Here is a 25,583-nt window from a genome sequence, read left to right on the forward strand (position 1 = left end):
CCAAATTACTTCATCTGTTGGTCTCAACAGTGTAATAAATTGAGTAATGGTGTTTTATTGCCTCAGTCGCTTAGTTTGTAAGAATAAGAATGCATTATCTCATCTTTGTAAAGTGATACTTTAGTGATGTAATTATAATCATGCTATATGAAATACAGCAAGACCTGGTAATCCAATCTGTGCTCAAACCAGAGCATAGTAAATGTTTGGCGTGACAAGGTTAAACCTGCGCCAGGACGACTGAGAATGGAAAACGCATGATGAAATTCCAAGCGAAACCAATTTGATTGTGACGAGCATTTGTTTAATTTCCCTTCGACATGTTCTAACAACAATAATGAATGCTTTTAAGAGATTTCACCACTGATATGTCAAGAAGCTGTCATGCTGGTGAGCTTCAAAAGAAAATGAGGATTTGACATATAGGCTTGGAGAGAACATGGAGGATTGTTGGCGACTGGAGAGAATAAGGAACCAAAAGAGGAGGGGAAATAGAGACGTAGAGATGGAAGGAATGCAGATGAAGAGAGAGCAGAAAAAGGCTAAACATTAAGGGATATTAAAAGTAGGAGAGAGAAAGGAGAACAAGGAGAAATGGTATGAAAGTGGTGACAAAGACTGTAGAAGAAAAAGGATGATGGTGCCAGAACACGGAGGAAGAAAGGAGTGCCAAGTAGGGGACGAAATGAGGAAGAAAAACAGGTTGGATTAGAGGTGAGCATTAAAGCAGTGGATTTGAGGTTGGTTGATTGGATGCACAGAGGGATTGTTGGCAGAGAAAAGGTATTCGAGGAAGAGCAAGAGCCTTAAGAAGAGTTGTTAGGGGAGCCACAGAGAGATCCCTGCTTAGCAACCAAAAGTGAACAAGTGGGAAAAGCATGTAGTACTTCAAAGTGTAGACTCATCTGGGAGGTTTGTGTGTGCATCTGTATGAACGAACCATGTCTGTACATCTGGCATTTGAAGGTCAGGCCTGAAAGCTATGCTTTACCCAAAGCATAGTCTTTTTAGTATCAAACCGTCATCCCCCGCAGGCTTGAAAGGCTGCCATAAAAAGTTATAAGTTACTTCTTCAAAGGAGCAGCAGCTTTGGTTGTCGCCGATTCATGTTAGTTGCAATAGATTTTAATAGTGAAGTTGTCATGTCAGAAATGAAGCAAAATGTTGAGATGTCTAAAACTACTGCAGCAGCATGATCCAATTATCAGCTGTCCATACGTATGATAATATAACAGTTTTTCACCACGATTAAAATTTGGCAAAATAATCTATATTTTCATGGAGGAATAGATTATTGCCTTATTCTGCTGTAGGTACAAGCAGCAAGAGTGGTTCTCTCAACTGAAGTAACAGATGTGGTCTCATGTATGATTTTAATGATGGGAGAGCGACTGGATGCTCTGTGACCTAACCCATCTCAGAAGTAATCATATTCATATTTTGCATAATCTGTTTTTAATTTGTGGACCCACAAAAATTAGTCATGGCGCTATAATGAGCAGTCTGCGATTTGGTGCTACTATATGTTACCCATCAACAGTTAGGGTTAGGGTTAGCTCAGGTCACCACATGCAGCACCCACACATTTTGAGATTGTTTCAGCTCGTGGTTTCTTCAAACACTTGCGTATTTACACACGCAGCAGACTCTCAACAATATAATCATTGTCCTGGAGTTGTTTTGTTAGCCATCTGATAAATAAACTTTAGCTGCTAAACGCCCCACTGTGTTCACCAGCTAGGTGCTAACTTTCCATCATTTATTACTGGCCAGTATTCCACACCTGCGCTTTTGTTCTTCCTGTTGGGTCTTGAAATTGGGTTGATGATGGTGCCACTCGAACAACAGCCACTTGGTGAGCATGGAAGACGTTTCAACATTCTAATTGGGAATTCAGACCATCTTCCTTACTGATGTTCACACAAGTGTACAGCTCTTAGTCTGGCAGTTCACATCTGGCATTGACATGTGTGGCCTGGAGTGACCACTTTTGACCAGAACTTCCTTCCCCACTCTACGTATGCACGTACATTGCTGTATCAAATGGATTCAATGTTTTTGACACTTTTGCCAAATTAACAATAACTTCCAATTAGTTACAAATGTGTTGTAGACAGTGCTTCAGAGTCTATACAGTTTCTCCTAATGCAACAACTCACAGAACTAAGCACAGGGAGTCTGGGGACTTTCTTCACAGACGTCAAAAAAGAATCCTATAGTGGTTACTGCTGACTGTATTTGTAAAACGTGACACACTTGGTGTTGATAAAATGTTGTCTTCTTTCATAAATTCAATCAACAACTCTTTAACTGATGAAACTTTTAACAGTCTGTGGAAACTGCTGTTATTGGTTCAGTAGTTAGTTGAAACAGTGTGTCACAAACAACTGCTGCTAACCATGGCGGGTTATGAGAGCCCAAACACACAGTTCAAGTTACAGTGAACTACATGGAAATCAGACAGTGTGAATCCATTCTGTCTGTTGTTGTGGCTGCTTCTTCCTCTTCTTTGTCTTGTTTCACTGTGGACATCAGTTAAGTAGGCGGTCCTTCCATGTGGCCTAGGACACATGTTCATACACACTGCTAACAGAATGTGGTCACGTGTGGCTCAGGACACCTCCACCATTTGATCTGAGTGATCGGATCTTAACTGGGTCCTCAGTGCATCGTTGGAGGTTCACACCTGTGCTTAGAGTTGTCCACGTGTGATCGGATCACTCAGCACGTATGTTGATATCAAGTGTGAAGAACTCTTAGCCTACGACCACAGAAGTCTCATTTACATTTCAGTCATTTGATCCATTGTTAATGTAAACATATGGCTTGGTGCAACAGACCAGTAGCTCACTCTAAGCTTTCAGCTGAGCTGCTGATCATTGTCATCTGGTGTTTATGATGTTATGCTATGTTTCCCATGTAAAATGTATAGTGTGAGGGTGGTTGTGTCTATATTCCTGGAAATAATTCAAGTAGCTAGGGGTGGGTGGAAGTTGTTCTGTCTTTTTTGACTATTATTGCCGATGTGCACATTTAGCAGTGTTCTCTGCTTGAAAGAAGAGGGCTGTCTCATACAGCCAGGAGAGTTCAAGCATCTCCAGTTCTTTTCTCGGTCAGCGTGATAAACTGGTGCTGTGACACAGATGGTAAGGCACATGTAGCCTCTGCAGTAATGCAGGTGTTTATGCTGATAATTATGGGAAAACGGCAGAAAAAGTTCTTGGTTTACCTGGTAGACTTTTCTGGATGCTGACGCTGAGCCTTAAAACACGTTCATGTTGGCGCATAATATAATATTATGATGATTAAAAGCAAAATAAATGTTCCCACAACCATAGTGATGCCTCTCTATAATGGTAGGTGAGCCATTTAGTAGCCATTTAGCGGCTTACTTAAATATACCATTAGAATATAGTAAGAAAAAGGTTCAAGTTAATAATGTGACTTAATATCGATGGCAGAATTCACAGAGCACAATTAGCTTTTTCAGTCTGAGTCACCTGTCCCCGTTTCCTTCTACCTCTGTGTCGTTCTTTGTCTCTCAGTCCTCCCACATATCCCAACGAGACGCAATTAGTGTTCTACCAAATGCTGCTCTCACGAAGAATAAAAAGCAAGAGGGTAGACAATGTCTCACACGGGTACCTTTTTTGTTTTTCTCCACTTGACCTCAGAGTCACAGCACAGGACATAAACGGGAAAAAAAATATTATTGTAACAAAATTAATGAATGTAAAGTTAAAGGCAGATTTCTGTAGTTCTGCTTTGAAACTGTCCACGAACAGTTGCGTGGTAATGGCTTCATAATTCTCTCTGGATACAGGTGCACCTGGAATTTCCAAGTCCCTCAGCTCTCCTCTGTCCTTCTTTCATTTAGTCTGGCCCACACGGTGCTTGTTCATCCTCGCTTCTTGTTCTTCACTTCTGATCAAAGTCGTAGGGAGCCCATGTGGGTTCAGCACTGCAGGCAGAGAGTGACAGAAGTTGAGACACGACTAACGGAACAAGTTTTTGATTATCTCGTTAGAGCCTGGTAGGCTGCATGATTCATTTACAGATGTTTCCTTGAGTAGGGAATATCAGCAAAGGCTGAGATACTGAAATTAAATGTAAGATTAGATAAAGCCAAAAAAACCATTCTTGTGAGAAAAACATTCATTGCTGCTTCTCATTGCGACAAGACTGAGCAAAGATGAGAAAAATAATATAGAGGAGCTAAGAAGACGTAGGTTTAATACAGCAGGCAATCACAACACTGTTTAAAACTTGGATTTATTAACTTTTGTAGGACACTCTGGGGCAACGAGATGATTTATAAACCCAACGTAGTGACGGATTCCTCAGTCTTTAGTAGTACAGTAGCTGCTCAGAATGCCACCAAAACATGTATATTTAATGATTAACTTGGTGATCTAATCTACAGTGTTTAGTACTGTTGCTGCACAACAAGATGGTGATCGGTCTGCGTCCCGGCTGCAGCAGGGCCTTTCTGTGTGGAGTTTGGAGGTTTTCCCTGTGCTTTTGTACTTTGGCTTTTCTCTGGTTGCTCCTAGTTCCCCAAACATTAAAACATGTACAGTATGTTATGTTAATTCTCTAGTCAGGCCCCTTGACTATGGCATTTCCTTGCATGGATATTTTTCCTGGTATTCTGATTTTCCCTATCATAAAAAACATAAACTGGTCAGTGCCTTTGACTATGGTATTTCATTTCAGAAAACAAGCACAACATTTTAGACAAGCAACCTTTTCAAAAGAACTAAGCAACTATAAGTAAGCAATGTACTGCTTACTGAAGACAGGGGCAGCAGCAAAATACAATTTAAGCACCTAAAAATGGCGAACACTAATATACACTATACATTCACCATTGTCCATCAATGCCGTCTTCACAGCCAACAGACTCCTTTTGACAAAAACAATAATTGTCAGAGAACACGATAGTCTACCATTGTCTTGATTGGTTAGTTTGTGTTATTGATTTTTGTGTTTTACCAAAGCCACACAATAACACGAACAAAGTAACTGATTGATGCACCCACAGACCAGCAACTTCCATATTCTGCGAAACAGCCAGAAACGACTGATTTTACTCTAAAAATACAACCGAACGTGAATGTAACGTAAAAAACTTTAAACTTCTGTTGTGTGAAATGTTGTCATGTTTCCCTAGACGTTACTGTGCTTTCTTAAATGTTGTTGTGTTTTCTAAGATGTTATTGTATTTTCACCCACCATACTTGACCAAAGAAGTGGTTTAGATCTGGAATTGGTTACAGTGTAATACGTCAGGTTACAGCTGATGAAACACTGCAGTAATGCCAACTCCGATCTTAGTCTATAGGATCATCCTACATCTCATCTGATGTTGGTGGGTGAGTGAGTGCTTTGAGGTTCAAGAGACTTATAGCTTTCAACCCATACAGACTGGTGCAGCTATGTTTGTCCTCCATGCAAAATCTAATGTGGAGTCGTGGGCTCACATTTACACACCACTGCTGTGGTAAATCTAACCAGTCCACGTCATCGGTGAGCGATTTAGTGAACAAACGTAATAAACATCCCACTGCAAAAGGATGTACTCGTTTCTTATTCTGTGTTCACTCAAGGGGCTGCCTCTTTTCTGCTCTACACTAACAGATGAGAAGAGGGAAAGTGGGGTAGTGGGAGAATGAGCGAGATGACAAGCCAAACGATATTAAACAAGTCACGCAGAGATGTGATGGGTTTGCGCTCACAAGGCAGAGAACGCAATAAGAATTATGTCAGATTTTAATATGCCGTGCCTGCATTTAAAACACCAGGATCTGCTCAAATCGACAAAGAGACTGAGACAGCACTGAAGAAAAAGGAGTGGTATTCCAGTTCATCAATACAGTAGGTACAAAATCACAGAAAGAGACGTAGTGGTAACAGAATAGAGTAGGACCAGGGTAGCATGGGAGTTAAGACTGACACACACAGACACAGTTTTGTCTGAAATATGGTTTTCCAATTACCATTTTACATTTCCACTCGTGAGCTCTTGATGGCACCTCTCCTCCGTCCTTCCTCTTTGCACATTTTACAGTAAACCCGGCTGGGACGGACGCGGTCGAGGAAATCGAGTAAAACTGCTGGACAGTCAATTTTCAAAAAATAGCAGAGAAGAATCAGATCGAAAGCCAGAGTCTCTCTAAGCTGCAGGAGATGAAGCGTAGTGTGAGGTAAGGGAATAGACTTTTTTTTTTAAATGCCTCCTAAAATGAATCAATAGCAGCTTGAACAGAGAGACATTTAATAAAGCAGCTTCTTATCTGTGGAAGTTAAGAGGAGAGCTTTAATAAGACCCGCGGCCCACTATTGTAAGTGAAATATAGCTCTCAGCGTGAGAGTGGGAGAAAGCATTCATGTGCATGTGTGAATGTTAAAGTGATAATGCCTGCGCAAAGGATTCAGTTCCCACTACATGTATGGGCATGTAATAGAGTAATTACTGAGCACGTGTTATACATGAACTGTCTGTGTGTGTATCTCCTGGCAAAGCCTTGGCTGTTTCCAAGTGGGGCTCTATATTGCACATGAAATGAGCTCCAAAGTGGTTGTTCGTGTGCCTGTATGAGGATTATATTCTTTATTCATTAAACTATAAATGCATATTCATATGTAAATGTGTTCCTTACCTGCATACATACACATCCTGCAGCGGTGTATGTGTTCATGTTCTCCATTGGGTCTCTGTGAGCAGCTCGGTGCTTCGTGCGCTGTGGCTTGGACTCTGAACTTCTGGGATTGAACTATTCAAAGACACACATTTTCAAATTGGTTAGCCTATCTACTGAAGTGAGCATGCTAACCAGCTAACTCAACCATCCTTCTTGTACCACTCTGTACTTAAAGAGGTGAAGGATAGACCTGACGGATGCCCAACCTTGCTCTCCCTCTTCTTACGCTTCATGTCTCCCCCATCTGTCCCGAGTCAGAATCCTGGTCAGAGCCACTGTATTTCACCTCAGTAATGTTTTCCCTGTAGTTAAACTGGCCTTGTACAGTTTTGGAGTCTGTGTTTTGTTCCTGGTCTGGCCATGTTCAATGATTGGCTGCTGGCTTATTCTGTTGCCTTGCCACCTAGTTCCAATTCTGGTGCCCATTCAGGAGCTCCCCCACCAGCTGGGGCTATTTCCCCCCACCAGTCCCTCTTCCTCCTTGACTGAAAAACCACCTCCTCCTGGCACTCCAAAGCTCCTTTGCCAGCTTTGTTATCAACACTGACACTCCCCTTGGGCTCCGAGCTTCCAGGCTGCACCACTAGCCACATGGCTAACTGAGCTAACTAGCAAATGGCAGCACGATTATCAGCATTTACACAGTTAAGCCATTATCATGCAGTTAAGCATGTGCAGATATATCTGCACATGCTCGAGGAAAAGACCATCTGCATTGTGAATGTAGTTACAGGCCCCAGGATCAAATGTTTAACAAATATTTGTGAGGGAAAAAACCTTCTGGAGGAAAACTCTGAGATGAAACAAAATTTGTTATTTCATTTTGAGTTGTGTGGCCAAAATGAGCAACAATATGTTTGGAGAAGAGAAGGTGAGGCCTTTAACCGCAAGAAACCAAACCTACTGTCAAGCATGGTGCTGGTAGTATTATGCTGTGGGGCTGTTTTGCTGCCAGTGGATCTGCTGTTATATATACATCACTTAGTTTTCCTCTTTAGTTGTTCTTTTAGTACCTGAATATAGATATGTTCATGTTTTTTTCCCCTGTATTTGTAATATGTACATTGACAAATTAAGAACACGTGGAACCTGACAAGATTTGTATTGTATGATACAGAACAAATCTTAATTTTAATTGCACATTTCACGTGGTAGATGTTGCTTAGTACTGGCAGGAATTAAGACTATTTCAGACAACGGTGAAAATTAAAGCAGATGGCCTCTTAAACAGTCAGCACATACTGTACTGTATGTACAGTTGTACAAGGGTTAACTGTTCTGAAGATCTGAGGTACGAAGCATGAAAGATTTCAATCCCTAGTCAACTGTGTCGAGAGATTAAATGCGTTCTCCAGAGTGGAGCCTTAAGGATGCCGAGGCAGGTTTAAAATAACATCAGAGAGCTGAAAGAATTAACAACACTCAGCAAAGAGATAAAATTATAATGTTCATTAGGCTTAAGAGTACATCTGTAATCACAATTGATCACATTTGTATTGTCTGATGTCGCCTTTGCCACATCTGGATAATGTGTTGTTAGATAAATAACCATAAATAGTAAAATGACTGCAGCAGAAAGTATTTTAAAATATATGTTTCAGAAATTGGTTCCCCTTCAAAATAAAGCTCTTATTGATGGGGCTGACCCAAACACTCGTTGTGTATCAGTCCACCCACTGAGAACCTCTGGTCTAAACCAATTTGTTCATGATAAACAACTCCATAGTAACGAACTAATCCAATTCACTGTCATAAAACAAGTGCAGATAGTAGAGCCCCCTCTGTCTGAAGTGAGACATGTACACATTTCCCATTAAAATAAAGTCTGAATGCATAAATTCTGCATACCATTAGCTGTTCCCAAAGAAGGGCCATTAATCTGTCCATGTACGTCCTTAGGCACTTGATTATAAATGCGAAACCAGCAATATAGGAATAGGAAAAGCTGTGTATATGTTGTGTAAGTGTGTAAAATTAAAACTGCCTTCTCCTCGTAGCTAGCATGAGCATGAGTGTTTGAGAGAGTGTTTAAGTGAAAATCATTTCAATTTCAGATTAAGCATACACATGCATGTGAAATACAAGGGCATGCCAGTGTTTTTAGCGTGAGTTAGAATATGCTTCATTAAAGTTTTTGCAGGATTAGCGAGAAATGCTGCAGAAATTAAGTCATATGTTGAAGTGGGTAGAAGCATGGCAGGGTTATCACATGTAGGCTTATACACTTGGTGGCATGTCTTGCATTTTTCTTTGAAGATTCTTTCACTTTGCTTATGTCACCAACTGTGGCTGTCATCAAACTGTAATTCAGGTCAACTTTAATCTCTCATGGAACCCCAAAGTGATACATCTCTTTATGGACTTGTCTGAATCTAATGAGTGTGGTGGCCTATGCAAGTTTTCACCTCTTAAATTTGACTGTCAGAAAAGATGTGAGATATTAGCATCTGACTTCAAAAAATGTTTAATCCCTTAGACATGGGAATACCTATTTAGAAAAGCAGACTGTGAAAATTGTGCCAAATATGACTGAATTCTACTGTCAACAAGATGTGACTGCTGGGTACAGCAGACCAGCTTGTTTTTGACAAAGTCAAACGTCTTCTATCTTAGCTCCTATGTCTACGCTTTGGTTTGTGCTCCCATTTTTCAGGAGTTGAGGTAAAAAATCTCAAACTTTTTTCTGTTTTTACCAAAAACAAAAAAACCCCAAAAACAAACAAAAAAACCTTCAAGTACATTTTGAACACAAATATGCTGAAATCTATGTGAGTGGGCACTGAAATAATAATTCTACCTGACAGGTGTGGCATATCAGGATGCTGATTAAACAGCAAGTGTGGACTGGTTACAGCAAAAAGGCTATTTTAAAATGTTCAGTGCTATCGTACAAGACATTCCAATGCAAATTCTATGTAGACAGGTGGAGATGCAGTAATACCGCTGGACACCCATGATTCAGGATTGGTCCATGGTGAGAACATTTCCCCAAGACAGGTGCAACAGCAAAGTGCAGTCTGGTGAGGATGGCAAGTATGAGGTACTGAGCCAGACAGTAGCATATAGTAGCCAACTGCCAGCTTGCTGCTATAATGTGAAATAAGGCTCCAAGATAGCTGAATGCAACTCGGGCTCTAGCCTGAGAATTAAGAGTTTATACAAAAGATGCATTTGTACCATTGATTCCTGTCTAACTCACTGTTCCCTCAAATGTCAAATGTCACCATGGTATGTGTTCAGTCAGCAGTCGGTCTATTGGTCAAATGATCAACGTGTTTTTTGAATAGGTGTTCGGTTAAATGCCTGTAGTAAGGGCTGCAGTTAACACAAAAGCTAGAGAGATTATTTTACGACATAAAATTAATCAGTTTAAAACTCATTTATGAATTATGAAAAACTTACATGTCCTACAAAAGATGGATGCAAACAAGTGGCTTTATGAGACTACAGAGGCTGTAGGGAACATCATCATCAGACTGAACATGGTGGCCCATCTACTCACGAGACCCTCCTCACAGGCAAACTTCAGTTGCAAACTATTCAAACTCTAACTTTTAAACTTGTAGATTAATCAGTTTTTAGTACAGTGTGTCAGGTATAGTTTAAGATGTTATAGCCTAACGTTACTTTTTTACTTCTGCCAATTTCATTTCTTTTATCCTTGAAATGAATTTAGTTCATCAAGATTATCTAACTGAACAAAACATCTAAGTATCATAAACTTGTGTCTGAGGGAATCTCTGTTATGCTAACTTTGGGTTAGTCTCTGTTAGTCGTCTCTGTAGCGCACTATAGAAACGTTAACCATTCAAGCGTGTACAAAATATTTTAGGACATGCAAAATAAAAGACCTGAAAATGAGCATGAGCTTAGTCAACCACCTCACTGGCTTGTATTATTTCGATGACTTAACATATTAAATTATGAATAATAAATGAATCAACTTCTGCATGTCCCATTCGTTTCATAACCATTGGTTATTGTCAAATTTGGGATTATAGAAAATCCCTCTTGCTGTTGGCATGTAAACCAGTGTGTTCATGTAAGTCCTCCCTGTACTTGTGGTGTTCTCTTGGCAGGCACTCACAAGCTGAATCACGCTCGTCAACTCTAGGGTCAACTTTGTTTCAACCTTTCTGTTACAAACAAACACCAGAGCCTACCACAGAAGCCTTGTGGAAAAAGGCATTGTTGGGGTGAAAAGATAAAACCAGGCTGCTAGGATCCTTTAGGGGGTAAATCATTGAGCAGCCCAACAGGAGAATGACTAAGATGTTTGGTTTTCCTTTACAAATGCGAGTTGAACGGCTTTATCTGCTGCTCTTTTGAGATATAATATGTCCTAAACTCATTCAAATGCTCCTCTGCTCCATTTATTTTTCTCCCTGTCCTCCCGGAGTCTGCTATAAAGGCGACACACAGAGCGATCTCCCACCTCGCCGGTCTATTCTGCTTTTAAAGGCAGACTTGAGGTCAGTCAGGAGGCTTAATAAATATGAAAAGGAAGAGCTAGAAAATGGATGACGAGGCATATTGGGCCAGTAGCTAAAACACCAAGTCACCCCGCTGGACAGCTGAGCTAGCAATGAAAAGGAAAACCACGGAGGAGGAGGGAGAGAGGGAGGGTGAGAGAGGGAAAGCGAGAGAGCGATAGAGTTGGAGAGGTTCAAAGTGAGCTGAGAGGAGGAGAGAGAGTGTGTAAGAGGAAGTGTGTTGGTGTGTGTGTATAACAGAAAGAGGTGTACCTGAAGATGCTGACTACGTATTAAAACTCCCGTTGATGGGTAAGTGGATTTCTGTACTTGACTATTCAGTAGAACAAGGTTCACACACTGCAAAAAGTAACAAATCATAGCAAAGTGTTTCAGCCTATATTGAAGGTGTAATTTGAAGGAAATGGTAGCAAGTAGCTCATCTAACTGTAGAGATTAGAAGCCTGATTCACTGACAAGGGAGTCACCGAGAGCAATCGGGCTCAGTCAACCTTCCTCCCAGTAAAGCAACTGGTCACCAGATTGAGAAGACAGTGATTCCAGTATGGAGGTGATTTACAGTGGCGCTGCCCATGGCTATGACTCTGGGGATGAGAAGACAAGGCTCTATGAATAAAGGATTTATCTCATCCAAATGAGAGGTAACTGTGGAAGGACAAACCAAGACAGTTCCGGTGAGAATTGTTATTTTTTGAGTCTGAATGAAGTGAGTTTTGTATTCTCCCTGTATCATTCCTCCTTTTTAAACCATCCAATTAATATTTTAAGGATGTTTTAAACAAGGGCCAAATGTACATCTGTCTGGGATAGTTGATCACACCAGAGGGGGGACTTCAGACTTTTAGATGCAATCACATGGCTACTATACTTAACTTTTCTCTGTGTATTGAGGGAAGCTATTTGATATAAAACCAAAATCTGAAAATAAGTCTGAGTTGATGACATTAAGAGTCTAAGTCTCGACCAAACACAGTCTTTCCAATTAGAGTCAAACCTTCAGACATACAGTGCACTGCAGGAAAAAAAGCTGCAGTTTTTGTGTGATCGTGTGTGATGCTGCAAGTTAAAAACACTTGCAAAATATGCTCATTTTTTCTAGTGTGTGCTTTTAGCAGTAAGTGGTGCAGGGGGAACTATGTCCGAATCATCAACTTTCCTACATGAGCGGGTCAGGAGAGCTAATGCAGACATGAGCAGAAAGAAACCTAAATATGTCTACATGCAGGTGATTTATTTTGACATTTAAAAAAGGTCGAGAGCCAAAACATCATGGATTCCTTTATGAGAAGATACCACAAATCTCTCGTAAGAAAACAGTATTATGATTTAATTTGTGATTTAAAATGAGTGTTACTGTGGCTCCTAATATAAACAGAGGCCTGCCGGTGAGTAAGTCTTGACAAACAAAGTGTGTATAAACTGCTGTGCAATACATCTTGACATGTACATCTATCTATTCTATTCTGTCACATCTATTGATTTACATCTGACAAAAAAATGGTGACATGATAGACAATCTTGGGTTTGAATGTTTTACTTATCAATGAAGATTTACCGCAAACAATATGTGTACATGTAAATGATTTTGTCACACAGTGAGAACTAATGTTGGATTTAATTCATTGTAGTTTAGCATTTTATTTTCAACTAACATTGCCTTAATGTTAGTTGAAGACACTATTTATGTGACGGACGATAAAAGATAAGCCTTCTATCTTTCATCGTTTGTCACATAAATGGTGTCTGTGCACTAGAAGAGAGCAACTGCTGCAAACTTCGCCCAGGCTTGTTGTGGGTTCCATCTATTTGAGTTTAACTTTGCGATGCTCATCATGATTCAATAGTATTTTTGCTGAACTTTTACCTTGCGAAGACTGTGGCAGCATACAGAAGAACTTACCACCACCCTTTTTTCTCCAGAATAATTTCATGACCCATTTCAACCTTCCTGTGACCTGCCTACGGGTGCTGATGGACTCTTTAAAAAGCTCTACTGCAGAAGGTTGAGCTGTGACTCTCAAAAGAAATACACTTCAGACTCAGACTCACTTTGTCTAGTGCTGCAATGTTGAAGAGACTTGAATAAGACCAAATCATCAGTTTTGTTTTGTTTCAGTGGATAATGGTACCATCTTGTCTCACTGTCACGGTTGGATCGCCTGTATCTCATGACAGCTCCTGGGTCTGTCTGGATGACCTTTGCCTGAACTGTCCAGCACTTATCTTATTAATCCTAGTGGCTCTGGTGTATTGCACAGAAAGTTGTCAGAGACTAGATCTGCTGTTCCTTTGTGAGAATACTCTTGTAAGTTCAGTTTCCTTCTCCCACAGGAAGTCAAGACCTTAAGGGAAAGAGTGCAGAAACCATTTCATTTCTTTTCTAATCCTCTTCTACTCTGACTTATCTCAACAGTTTTGTTTTGAGCTGGATGCTTCAGATGTTGGTATCTCTTACAGGGCTCTCCCACTGACCAGAAGCAACTTCTTTGTGTCTGCCTCTTATACAAACTGCTGGTGATACCGTTGGTCCAATGCAGTAGAGAAATGTACTAAAGGAAAACTAAATGGCTCTTTCAAACCAGCCTTGAATGCAACCAGGGTGTCATTCTTTCTTGACTGAATACTGAGCTGATTCCCCTCTCAGCAGCTCACACCATCCAGAGAAATTCAAGACGCTGTTGAAACCTGGGACATTGAAGGAATTTTCAGAGCCCACCCTCATTTATCTTCAGACAACTGCCATAATTCACCATTTGTTTCTCTGTCTTGTTCTTAAGTTCTCCAGTGGGACAACACTTACTGTAACTACCACCATAAAATCTGTCACAAACAAGCCCCTCTGCATTTACTTACCTAAAAATCGCCTGGTCAAGCCCCTTTCAGGCAAGTAAAGGACAGATATTATGCGTGATTGCCTTTGTGTCAACATATTCAGTTTGGTTGCCCATTGCTAGGCCTTACAGCCCTTCTACAGTTCATGTCAACCTATCTCATACCGTGTACATTTATTCATGCTGCATTTGTTATGAACTGTTTCAGGCAAGCATCCCTCCTACTTTCCTGCCCCCTTCAAGTCCCTGCCTCACTGAGTCACAGTTAAGCACTTTTTGGTTTTCCTCTGCCTTGGTGACTTGAAGAACTAGGGTCTGAGTAGAGAGAGAGAGAGAGAACAGGATGTCCTTGATTCTGTTCTTAATTACAACTTCAATGCGATACCCTGCACACCTGGATCTGGGGACATTGCCTTTGCCCCAAGACCCCAGCACAGTCTTTACTTCTCATGAAGGACCCCATCAAGACTGCCTGAGATACCTGCTCAGTTCATGTAACCTACTTCCTCTGCCAACAACAGCCTCTGTCTTTAGACTCCTTGCTGTGTTCGGTATTCACCTCCACCCTATGCAGTCTTCACCTATGGCCCACCCTCAGCCAGTTTTCTTCAACCACAGCCAAGGCTCATCTATTTCTCTTTGTCTCCCCCTTTGTCAGCCAGCATCTCCAAAGCCCCATAGTCCATCTGCCTCCACTGCCTGCTGGGCTGCTGATCTCATCCCTCCTAGTTAATAATCATTAAAGCACCTTTTAACACCGCCAGGTTTTGTCTTCTATCTACATTTGTGTCAGTTCAAGTGAATCCCGTCACTGTTATCTTCATTTTAGCTCCCTTGTATTTTAACTTCTTTTTTGTTTGTGTTTTTGAGGTTTTGCATGACATGCAGTGTTATTTTTCATAACTCTTGACCCTTGGGATTTAGATGTTCACAGCTTAGGGAAAGTGCTTGTTGAGGCACAGGTCCGACATGCTGTACAACGAAAACATACACTTTGCTCCAGGTGCTTATATTTTGTCTGCATTATTATTCTAAGCCACTGCTCATGCTTCTGTAAAGGTAAAATAAATCACTTGGTGCTCTGAAGAGGATTTTCCAACAAAGATGAACCATCTCATGGGTGCCCAGAACAGCAAACACAGCTTTCATGAAGTGGATAAAGATTAAATCACTATTGTATGGTATCAATCAGAAATATAGAGAAGTAGGAGTTGCAGGTTATTACTTAAAGCTTCTCTCTTAGAGTGGAAAAACTAAAAAGTAATACTTTTGCCCTACTGGCCCATCTCTAAAGCAGAGGTATTGTGCATCTTATAGTATAGAAATCCAATTGGAAGCATCACTGTGAGAACAACTCGTACTGCAGAAGGACAAGAGCAAAATCTGTTGATCTACGAGGGCTATCAGGAATGATGAAATCAACGATGCAGGGCAGGCAAGTCAGAACAGAGACAGGGTTACTGTAAAGACACAAGGACACACACACACAATGTGATAAGGGTATTTCCTAAATCCTATCGTCTTGTACTCCTCCGTCCCTCTACTACAGAGCATGCTCCCTAAACGGATTAAAGTGGTTTGGAAAAAGTCTGTGTGTGTGTGTGTGTGTGTGTGTGTTTGTGGGACCCTTCAACTCCATTAGATTGACTGAGATCACTATCTCACGCAACTCTGGCATCTCGGAATAACCTCCTATCCGGACACACACACACACATACATACACAAAACTCACCCGCACATGACTTACCGCCTGTGTTGATGACAGGGACAAAGAGGGACAGGAAGTGAGGGATGGAGGGAAGTACAGACACAATTCTGTATAAACATATTCATTTCAGGTATATTGAAACTTTAATGTGTGACACAAAGTTACCTGTCTCATTCATACGCGGTATCAAGCTTGTGTCCATTTGTGCCTGTGTGTCTTTATGTGTCCGTGTATGTCTGGATCTGCATATGAGTGTGTGTTGATAGTGCAGTAATGGGTTTTTGCACTGAAGAGGGTTTTTAAATGGAGTCAGAGAGAAGCAGGGAGGACAGGACAGACTGCTGATGTCAACACAGAGAGATGAGATAAGGTCCATCGTTTAGACGTAGAGGAGGGTGTGTGTGGGTAACAGCACAGGACCGGACCCACAGGAGTGGCTGCTGATGGTAAAGATAAGACTGAACTCTGGATGCTTAAATCCCGTCAGCATCAGGAAGAGGCTGGATACCAACTGAGAGGCTCACTGAGTGACCAGCCACATAATTGTCTGTTACGGTTTCCTGAATCCTAATAAAGATATTTTACTGAAAGCTAGTCTGTGTCCCCTTTCAGCCAAATACTTACTGGAACTAAGGAGTCACGGCAACCAAACTCATGAAATAATTCAGGATTTAAAATAAAACCAACCAAACAAAAAAAAACAACCATTTGCACATTCCAGTTTGTGCTATCACTCCAACTGAGGTGAAACAGTACGTTCACTTTTATATGATTCAAATTCAGTCGTGAAGATTTATGATGATACTCTGAAAAAGTGGCAGCTTTTGATGTTTCAGTAGTTGTTCTATATGGAGCCATTTGCTGAGTTGTGTTCTGCTTTAGTATGTACAGTAACTGCATTGAGACAATTAGTAAATAAGAATAGTTTCTTTCGTCCTTCTCTTCTCCTTAGAGCGTTGTTTAAACATGGATAAAATGATCAGAAATTCTTAAAACGCACAATACTGTTCAAGTTTGGGATCGCCTGTCACTAAAACTTGACTCAGCACAGTCAGGTGGCTGCGAGGGCTCCTCTGCAGTATATTTCTGAATGTTTTGTCCTGCTTTGAGGTTGTAGAAAGTCCCTTTTTTAAAAATAGATGTGAGGGGTTTGCAGAAATAATGTAGTAATGTTTAGCACATACAGAACAGAAAGCTGTTCAGTGGTACCACCAGGCTGAAAACGGGCAGAAAGAGATACAGACACCCCTGAGCAACGGTTCAATAACAACAAATTGGCAGTTATTGGTGAAAGATACTAGAGGGCATTCTTAGGTGGGATCACACTGGCTTTGATGCCAGATTAGTGTGTATGGTACAATGGAACACATGATTGGACATTGATTTGGTGCTGGGCTGGTGTGATCCCACTGCAAGATGGTTACTTTAATGTTAGAGTGGACAGGAATGATGAAAACTGATACAGCAATACAGCTTAAAACAACTGTGGGCCAGAAACGGGAAAGTGGGGGACCAGTAACCTGTTCTTCAATTCCTACCCTCCCTACTTTTGTTGCCCTCCCTCGGATCAGACATCAGACATCTTCAAACTCTGCCTTCACTTTGATCCCAGCTCTTCACCCGTGAAGTTTTGTGACTCCACATCTTTTCCGAATTTTTGGTCAGCCAGGTGTTCAGTGGTGTCAGGTTATGCCAAGATGGTGACAGCTGGTGCCAGCAACTTTGAGCTTCACTCTGGCTCTTCAGCGGTCCTGTCCACTAATTTTACGGTCAGTGATTTCAACACAAATCATGAATTAATTGACACATTTGCCAATTGCGAACCAGCTGTTGTATTCCATTCCTGTTACAGTACCTTGGATTGTTGGCATTCTAAAGCAATGCCCAAGTTTTGGTTCAGATCCATGCCCCCAGAACAGGCGGTTTGTCAGTCTGGATTGGAAAGAAAAACAGCACCTGTGAAAATGTTTAGAAAAAAAGTAGTTACGGTCTTGTGGTGGAAAAAGAGTCAATGATTTCTCAATCAAGTCAACACATGTTATGATGCTCCTCCAATTTTGTCAGGAGGTCAGTGAAAATTTGAAGTGAAAGTATAAACACACAATTAGCCGTTGTGCAGACATGGCTTGTCTAGAGAGACCTCAAGCTAAATAACTTCATGTGACAAAGTCTCATAGGTACAGTCTTGTGTTCCTAGCACACCAAATGTCCCCAGAAATTTAAACTACATGAACCCAAAGTAGCTTTAGTTTTAGAAATGCATTTTTAATAACACCAAAGAGTTAATAATATCCTGACTGAGCAACTGAATTTCCTGCTGGCTGACCAAATGTAAGACTGACCAAAAATTCAAAGTAACAAAGGAACCGGCAGACTGAGTGACTGTCATGACCAGATCTGACAGCAGTGACACTGTGGGCCACATTCTCTCTTCTCTTTTTGTCCCTGATCACTGATTGAAAACAACACAGTGAGGGGGCGAAGCAGCGTTACACAGCACATCTTCTGCCGGGGAAAAAAAATAAAACAGTTGGAAAGTTCGCCTCCTCCTGAAGCCATCTGTCCCTACACAACCTTTTGTTCTGCACACTGTACTTGCCCTCTCTACCCCTCTGTCACTGTACCCTGCCTATCTCTTCTCTCATCTCTCTGTCGCCCCTCTCTATTATCACTCTCACAGTCTGTGCCCTCTGTCTGGCTCTCACCCATTGCACCCTCTCAATTTCTCTCTCCTCTACCTTTCCCATCCATTCTATATCTTTCATATGTTCTCTCTCTCTCTCTCTCCTCAAAATGGGGTGCACTGACCCATGCTGTGGTATTCAAAAAAGAGGATCTCACCCATTTATGTCCCCCCCCCCCCAGAATGTGTTCTGATCTGACGTTGCAACCTCTGCCTCCTTATCCTCTCCGTCTCCTGACCACCTCTTTTCTTCTCTCTGGTGTTTCATCACATATGCTGTAAGCTGACTGTCTGTTATGTGGAATGCAGTAACCCAATATGATGCTGTTTTCAACCTCTGAACTCAAAACTATTGCAGGGTGTCTGCAGTTTTCGGCAAGATGGCCCCAGTGGTAACTATTTTTAAAGTGGAGTTCAAAGGTTCACCCATTGGTGGGAGATTGAGTGGAGTTTTGCAAAATTCTCTGATCTTTTAGACTTAAGTTTTGAGTGCTACTTTATAGGGGAGACCTTTTGAAATGAGTAAGTGACAGCGTGAAAACCACCACAACTTTAGTTTTGGTGCATTTGGTGTCAGGAAGTTGAGGATACATGGAGGTTGCACCGGGAATCCCATCAATTTTTACATTAAATCAAAGGTGTTTGCCAAATTTAAATTAAATTAATTAAATTAAAATCCAAGCTGTTTTTATTATTACTATTATTAATCATTCCAACTGTCTGGCAGTACCTTGTTCATTTTTCAGTGACCCAACTCATCCAGTTGCATGCTCTCAAATTTTTTTCTTTTAAGGGAAAAAAAAAGCAAATTTTCAGGTAACAAACACTCACTTCCCTAATTTCACCAATGGGAGTTGCTGTCTGCATCCAATGCCACGGTTCTTACTACGCTTCTGACATAGACTATGCACCATTTTTACCCCAATAGCAGCTGGTCTTGAGTTCCTTTTTAGCAAACAACAGCAGGCAGCTGCCATCACTTTTAGAAAGCTTAATATCCCTGTTTACTTCTTTCTCTGACATTTGGTACACTAGAGACTAATCTGAGTGTGTGCAGAGTTCATTTTACTACACTTCTGGTCATGCGCAGTCACAGGCCTTTGTGAGTACTCTGAGAATATAAAGTATATCATCCAGGTGAATAGTATATCATAATTTATCATTACACATATAGTGTGATATGAGCACATCATCAGGACATACATCTATGAACAACACCTAAGAGGCGGTAGTGGAGTACACCAAGGAGTATATACTGTAGCTTTCCACCACACCATTTTACAAGATTCGTCAGAAGGCGGTAATTGTAGACGCTCGGATGCGTTACCTTGAACATAACCTGATCTGGCGCAGGTTAGATGTACAACACGGGTTACTACGGCTATGTACCACAGTGAGAAGTGAGCCACTGTCATAGTGCTACAAACCCAGGGTTAACCCAGACATTAACTCACTAGGCACAAATACTGCTTTTTAGAACAGAACCATGTTCACCTGTACACATATTATTGCACACAGATTTTTACAGATTTTTCCTTTGATCCTGGTGAAAAAAATATTGGAAGCTTCCTTTGTACCAAATTCCACTCTACCCAAAGTGGTACTGTTAATGTGACTTAGTAACTCAAACAAGTGGATTTATCCAACCCAATGGTCAGAATGAATGTTTGCAGTGTACTTTTCTGAGTTTTTGACATTTTATATTTCTTTATGTAGCAAATTTACATTTCTTTAGGTTCAGTTTTATCTCTGCTGCACTAATGGTCTGACGAGGTTTAGGCACAAGAACCACTTTTTTGGGGTTCGGAAAACATGTTAAAATACCAGTTTGAGTCGCCATAAACACAATTGGAAATATCCTGAGGTCGAGTTAAAAACACCCAGTTTTGTCACTAATAACTTGAAAATATCCAGTGGCGTCATGGTTATATGTGTTGAAACAGTGATCCACTGTCCGAACTATCCTGTAGTTTCACATTCACAAATGTTAAAACACTGTTTTCTCTGTGCCGTTATCCATCTGAGCAAAATTCTCCGTCCACACATTTCCAATATTACACATCATGGATGTGAACTGGTTTCTCAGTTAACTTTGTGCATTGGAGATGCTGAGCACATTAATAAGTCAACTGTTTGTTATGCCATCAGGAAAGGGTGATTTGCACTATTCTGCATATTTTATTTTTGGTTTTCCTTGGGCATAAACCAGTGATCCTCATCAGAGATGAATTCCACAAACTTGCAGGTTTGTGAGTGTTAACAAGATATTCATCTATGTGAAGATATTTGGCAATGACTTATGAATATTTATCATATATTAAAGGAGCTCTGTAGTAATTGGCTGCTTTGGTGAAACACACATTCCTATCACAGCTGTCAGTCAACAATAGAGATTATGTGAATAGGAAATCCACACTGAAGGTGATATGTGATGCTGCACACATCATTACCAATGTTGAAGTAAAGTGGCCTGGCTCCGAGACTCCAGGATTTATCAGGAGTCCACACTGAGGAACCGATTTGCACAGGGTAAGTGAAATGTACTTTCTATTCTTGTGTAACTTTTGGTGCTGTCAGTCTACTAACATCGTTAATAGCATGATTGTCCATAGGTTACAGGTTTTTGTTTTTTGCTTTTGTGTACTGCATATAAAGGCAATTATTTTTTTACTACCTTCAAATACACAGATATTAAGTTTTGTCTTTATTTCAATTCATATATAGACATGCTTTTTATTTCCTTCTCAAGAAGGAAAGTTTATATGTTAAGGCTATAATATGTGTTTTTCATTCATTTGCACACCATTAGGTACCCTTAGGCACTAAACCACCTTTTTAATATGATACCTTCCCAGATCACTTTGAGCTATTTTCGTCCTCAAATATATATTTAATTGCTTCTTAACATGAAGCTTTGAAGAGACAAAAATGCTACTGTTGGATTTGAGGCATTTCTACAGTCAATACATAATTATTGATCATTTTTAACATTTTTAAAATTACATTAACAAATCAATGAAAAACACACTTATAAAATCGCACAAATAAAAATACTGCCATACCAGCGAGCTGACCTCTGGGCTCAAAGGTTGAGCGAACAGGCAGCATGTCAACTCGGCCTCGCAAGCTCGGAGACTCTCCGGCGGCGAAGAGTGGCCTCAGAGGATGCTTGACAGCGAGAGGAGCAGCAGAGGACCGGGCCAGAGGCTGAAGGGGTCGGTGTGTTTGGCGGCACAGCTCGTAGGTAACTGTATCAGACTGAAAGAAGAGTTGACGTTACTTCTGTGTGAGATTAATGGTTTTCCAGGCGGAGCACAGCTGGTCTTGTGAGAACTGTAGTCCATAGTAACGCCTTCTGTTGTTGTCAGTCACATGGCGATGGCGCAACCAGACTAACCCCACGTGTCACTTGTTACAAACTCCTTTATCAATTGATATGATAGGCTGTTTATAAGCCAGGATTTTCCCCCTTTTGCTGTCATGTTAGTTTGCATTGAATGCATACACGTGAAACTATCGAACATTTCATCACATATTTTCTTATTGTCCACCATGATACATATTACGATTGTTCTGGAAGATTTCATGTCAACACTGACCTGTGTTAGGTGTTAGTCACTCTCTCCTGCGTGTGCTGCCATCAAGAACACACCCTGATCTCTCCCTAATGCTCACAGTCATTAGCACTGTTAGTGTGGCTAATCAGTTAGCTGTACCCCAGATGTTCTGTGCATCCAGGGGTCATTTTGGCTCCAACCACTCTCCTCCAGTCTCTCTATCTGTTCCCTCTCAAACTGTGCCAAATCTGTCCCACTTAGAATGTGTTAAATAGATCTTGGAGAGGCAGCCAAGTGTGTGCATGTGAGTGTGAGAGCAGCAATAGAGAGAGACATACCCTGCGTGTGGCTGTGTCTATGTGTGTATGCAATTTAAGCACAAGTAGCCAAATATGGGTGGATCCATATTAGCAAAAAGGTCAGTGATTGGCCACCTGCCCTTCAGTGCTTCTGGGGCAGAGCCAGTCACATTAGCAGCTTGGTGTCCCTCCAGAAAGCAATGGGCCAGATGAGATGTTGCTTGACCCAACAGTCATTCAAAGAGGTAAAAGTGAGGAAATGAGTTGGAGATCCACCAGCTATACAGATCATAAAGCGGTACGTAACAGTGCCGAAGCCTTATGACAGCATAAAGACATCTCTGCCACTGCAAATCACTGCAAGGCTATACCAATGAGCATTAGACAGATGGCACTGTGCAGGAGATGGCCAAGTTCAACATCCCCTCAAACGAGCAAGAAATTTTCACAGAATAACATTATGTCACAGAAAATAAAAGGAGCTTTAGAGGCCGGTTTGGACCGATATCAGGATGATATTCAAGGGTGCTGGTGCCATAAGCAACAGAGCTGAGTTCCCAAAATGTCGCACTAAATTAAATGTTGATAAGCCTCATACAAATCCAATTTTGGTGAAATTTACATTAAAATTATGTCATCTATCCTGTACACCTTTATGAGACATCAATGTATGCTAAATACAATAAGCATGTCCATACCAGGAGTAGAAGAAAGCTTAATTACTGCAACAACACTACATGACACAGTGAAAGTGTAACGCCACACTAATGCAACTAAGTATTTTACAGTATCTTGACATCTTTTGGTTTGAATTGTTTCCAGACTCAATGGTCAGTGTTGGGATTCATGGCCCATGTGGCACTTGTGGTGCACTATATCACATGAATATCTTCATCCACAAGATACTCTCTGTAGACTACTTACAATTCCTTGTTTTGTCATAGCTTTGTAATGCATGCTGGCATGGCTCCTGGATCATCATGTTTTTCTGAGACCTTAATTTTAACTTTGAGCTTCAAGTGGGATTTTTTTTTGGTCTCTCTACTTGTGGTCAAGTGGGTTGACCATAGGACTCTCATTAGATTGGGGTTCGGACCCATCTCAGAACACATTATAGTATTCACTTCACAAGTTCACGTGCTATTGATTTCTTTACAGATTCCAACTGCTGCTGTTGTTTGCAACAAATACTTAGATTTAGAAGAGCACAGTTTGGGTTCAATTTATATCCTTAAACACATGTTTGAAAGGTTCATTTGTCATGTGTGTATTTTTCCAATCTGTTTTAAAAAAAAAAAACAAACAGTTTCAATGATTGTCCTGGAGCCACATTTATTACAATGTTCCAGGAACAACACCTACATGGCAATATCAGATCATGCCCACAAATAAGTGCCTGCACGGCTGCAGAGTGTCCTGCTTGACTACACACAGCTGTGAGGTCAAGCAGTTCCAACTCACCAATTTTGGATAAATATGGTTGAGTTTAGAGTTGGCAAACTTTCACATTCACTCGGTGAGTACTGCTTGAGGGGTCTGCATCCGAATACTGATGACGTGTACAGTGTTTGGTGTAAGCACATGCTTACAGATGCAGCTGGACGTGAACCTCAGGGGAATGCACTAAAATTATACGGTCTTCAAAGAGTCTCTTAGAATAATTGCACATGACTGGACTGTCACATGATTTTAGAAAAAAATCTAATTTTAAAATTAAGGTGCCCTCGATCTCCGTGAACATTATGCGTTAGCATCAGGGATGAAGAGATTGACCCAGGGATGTTTATCGAGCAGGAAAAATTTTGTCTCCTGAATTATTACAATTAATGCCATTTAAACTACGACAAGGATAATTTGAAACTGTGCTTACCTCTTCATTTACATACATGAAGCCAGTTTATTACAGCAGTTTTCATGAAGACTCGCGCCTCTGCAGGGAGCACCAAGCAATGTGTGCTTCTGCTTATTAGAGAAATGAGACAGGCTTGCATAGTTACTGTACACTTAATGCATGAGCGTGCATGTCATGAACCACAGCATTTATGTGCGGATCAACTAAAGATAATGAGACAGAATCAATTACTGTCTTCGGTAATAGGCCACCTTTGAACTTCAGTGTTATGTGGGTGGGTGAGCTGTGTGTGTCATGTGTGACATCTGCCAGCTAATGTATGTCTATTGGAAAAGTGAGCATGTTCTCTGTGCAGGCAGCAGATAGACCAATGGAGATGGCAGCACTAAAGCATTTCGTAGTTCTTTGTTTAAAGCTTGATCTATGCTTCTGTCTTGAACCTATGCCATACTTATGATGCAGCCTTTGTTCAGATGCAAGCTCTACACCATGGCCTCTGCCGTAGTCTGTCAGTCACCTCCCAAGAAATATAACAGCACGTTGTAGTGCGTTAGTGCACTACAAGAACTGTGATTGATCTGCTTTATGGCATTGCATTGGTCACCTTCTCCTATGGTGCTAAGCGTGGTGTAAATACAGGGGATAGTGACCTCTAGTTTCCCCAGTAAGTACACCACACTGTTCGGCTGTTGGAGTCCCTCGTGACTGACCGGCTGAAGCTCCTCTTGGGTTATACTCTGGAGCCGGTCTTCGCTGCCGAATCGTCTCTGGGCCAGAGAGAACAGACAGGTTGGTTGTTTGAAGGGTGGGCTGCCCTCTCCACAAGCAGCCCTGTTGCAAATGCCACCTTGCCAAAACAGAATCATTCAAGCTCAGCCTGTCCACTCCGCCTAGCCTAACGACACACCTGTGAACCAAAAGGGTCAGTGTGTTTAAAAAATGTACAACGGGATATCCCAGCAACACACGAAGTACCCATAACCATTCACGTATACACATTAGCATACGAGAGACTGTTGAAATAAAGACTACCAAGGGCCTGTTTTTAAATATATACTCTTTACTGTGTTCTGCACTAATATAAAGGACTTGACCGCTTTTTTTTTTTTTTTTGCCTGCTCCATTTGGAAAATATGATATCTAACGCTTCAGACAGAGACACAGCTCAGCTCAGTGCAGTATGAATATCTGTTCTGCTGTGTTCGAGCCAAACATATGTCCCAGTGTTCTCATACACATGTTCTGGCCAGAAGCGCAAACAGTAACAAAAAAAAAGAAACAACGCAATGTTCATACAGGATCCCCTAAATGCCTCAAATACCTAACACAAAAACACTGAGAGAGATGCACACATAAATGCACGCACATGCATAAAAAGCAGCACATGTGCAAACACACACAATCATGCTCCCTAAGCAAATCAGAAGTGACGCCTCCGCCTGTGCATGCCAGGAA

The 25,583-nt window shown here is 41.1% G+C and overlaps 1 protein-coding gene and 1 long non-coding RNA gene across 4 annotated transcripts in view; one reads left to right on the top strand and one right to left on the bottom strand.

Annotated features, from left to right (window-relative positions):
• il1rapl2 (interleukin 1 receptor accessory protein-like 2) overlaps positions 1–25,583 on the top strand; it is a 468,801-nt gene that overhangs the window by 6,405 nt on the left and 436,813 nt on the right. The gene's annotated exons all lie outside the window — the stretch shown is intronic.
• Positions 2,784–21,669, bottom strand: LOC119007113. Its single transcript, XR_005071028.1, has 4 exons — positions 21,483–21,669; positions 17,593–17,693; positions 6,663–6,776; positions 2,784–3,961 (listed from the first exon to the last, which is right to left on the bottom strand). It is a non-coding gene; the product is annotated as an uncharacterized LOC119007113 (long non-coding RNA).

The sequence above is a fragment of the Acanthopagrus latus genome, chromosome 18, assembly GCF_904848185.1.
Source record: "Acanthopagrus latus isolate v.2019 chromosome 18, fAcaLat1.1, whole genome shotgun sequence".
NCBI lineage: Eukaryota > Metazoa > Chordata > Actinopteri > Spariformes > Sparidae > Acanthopagrus > Acanthopagrus latus.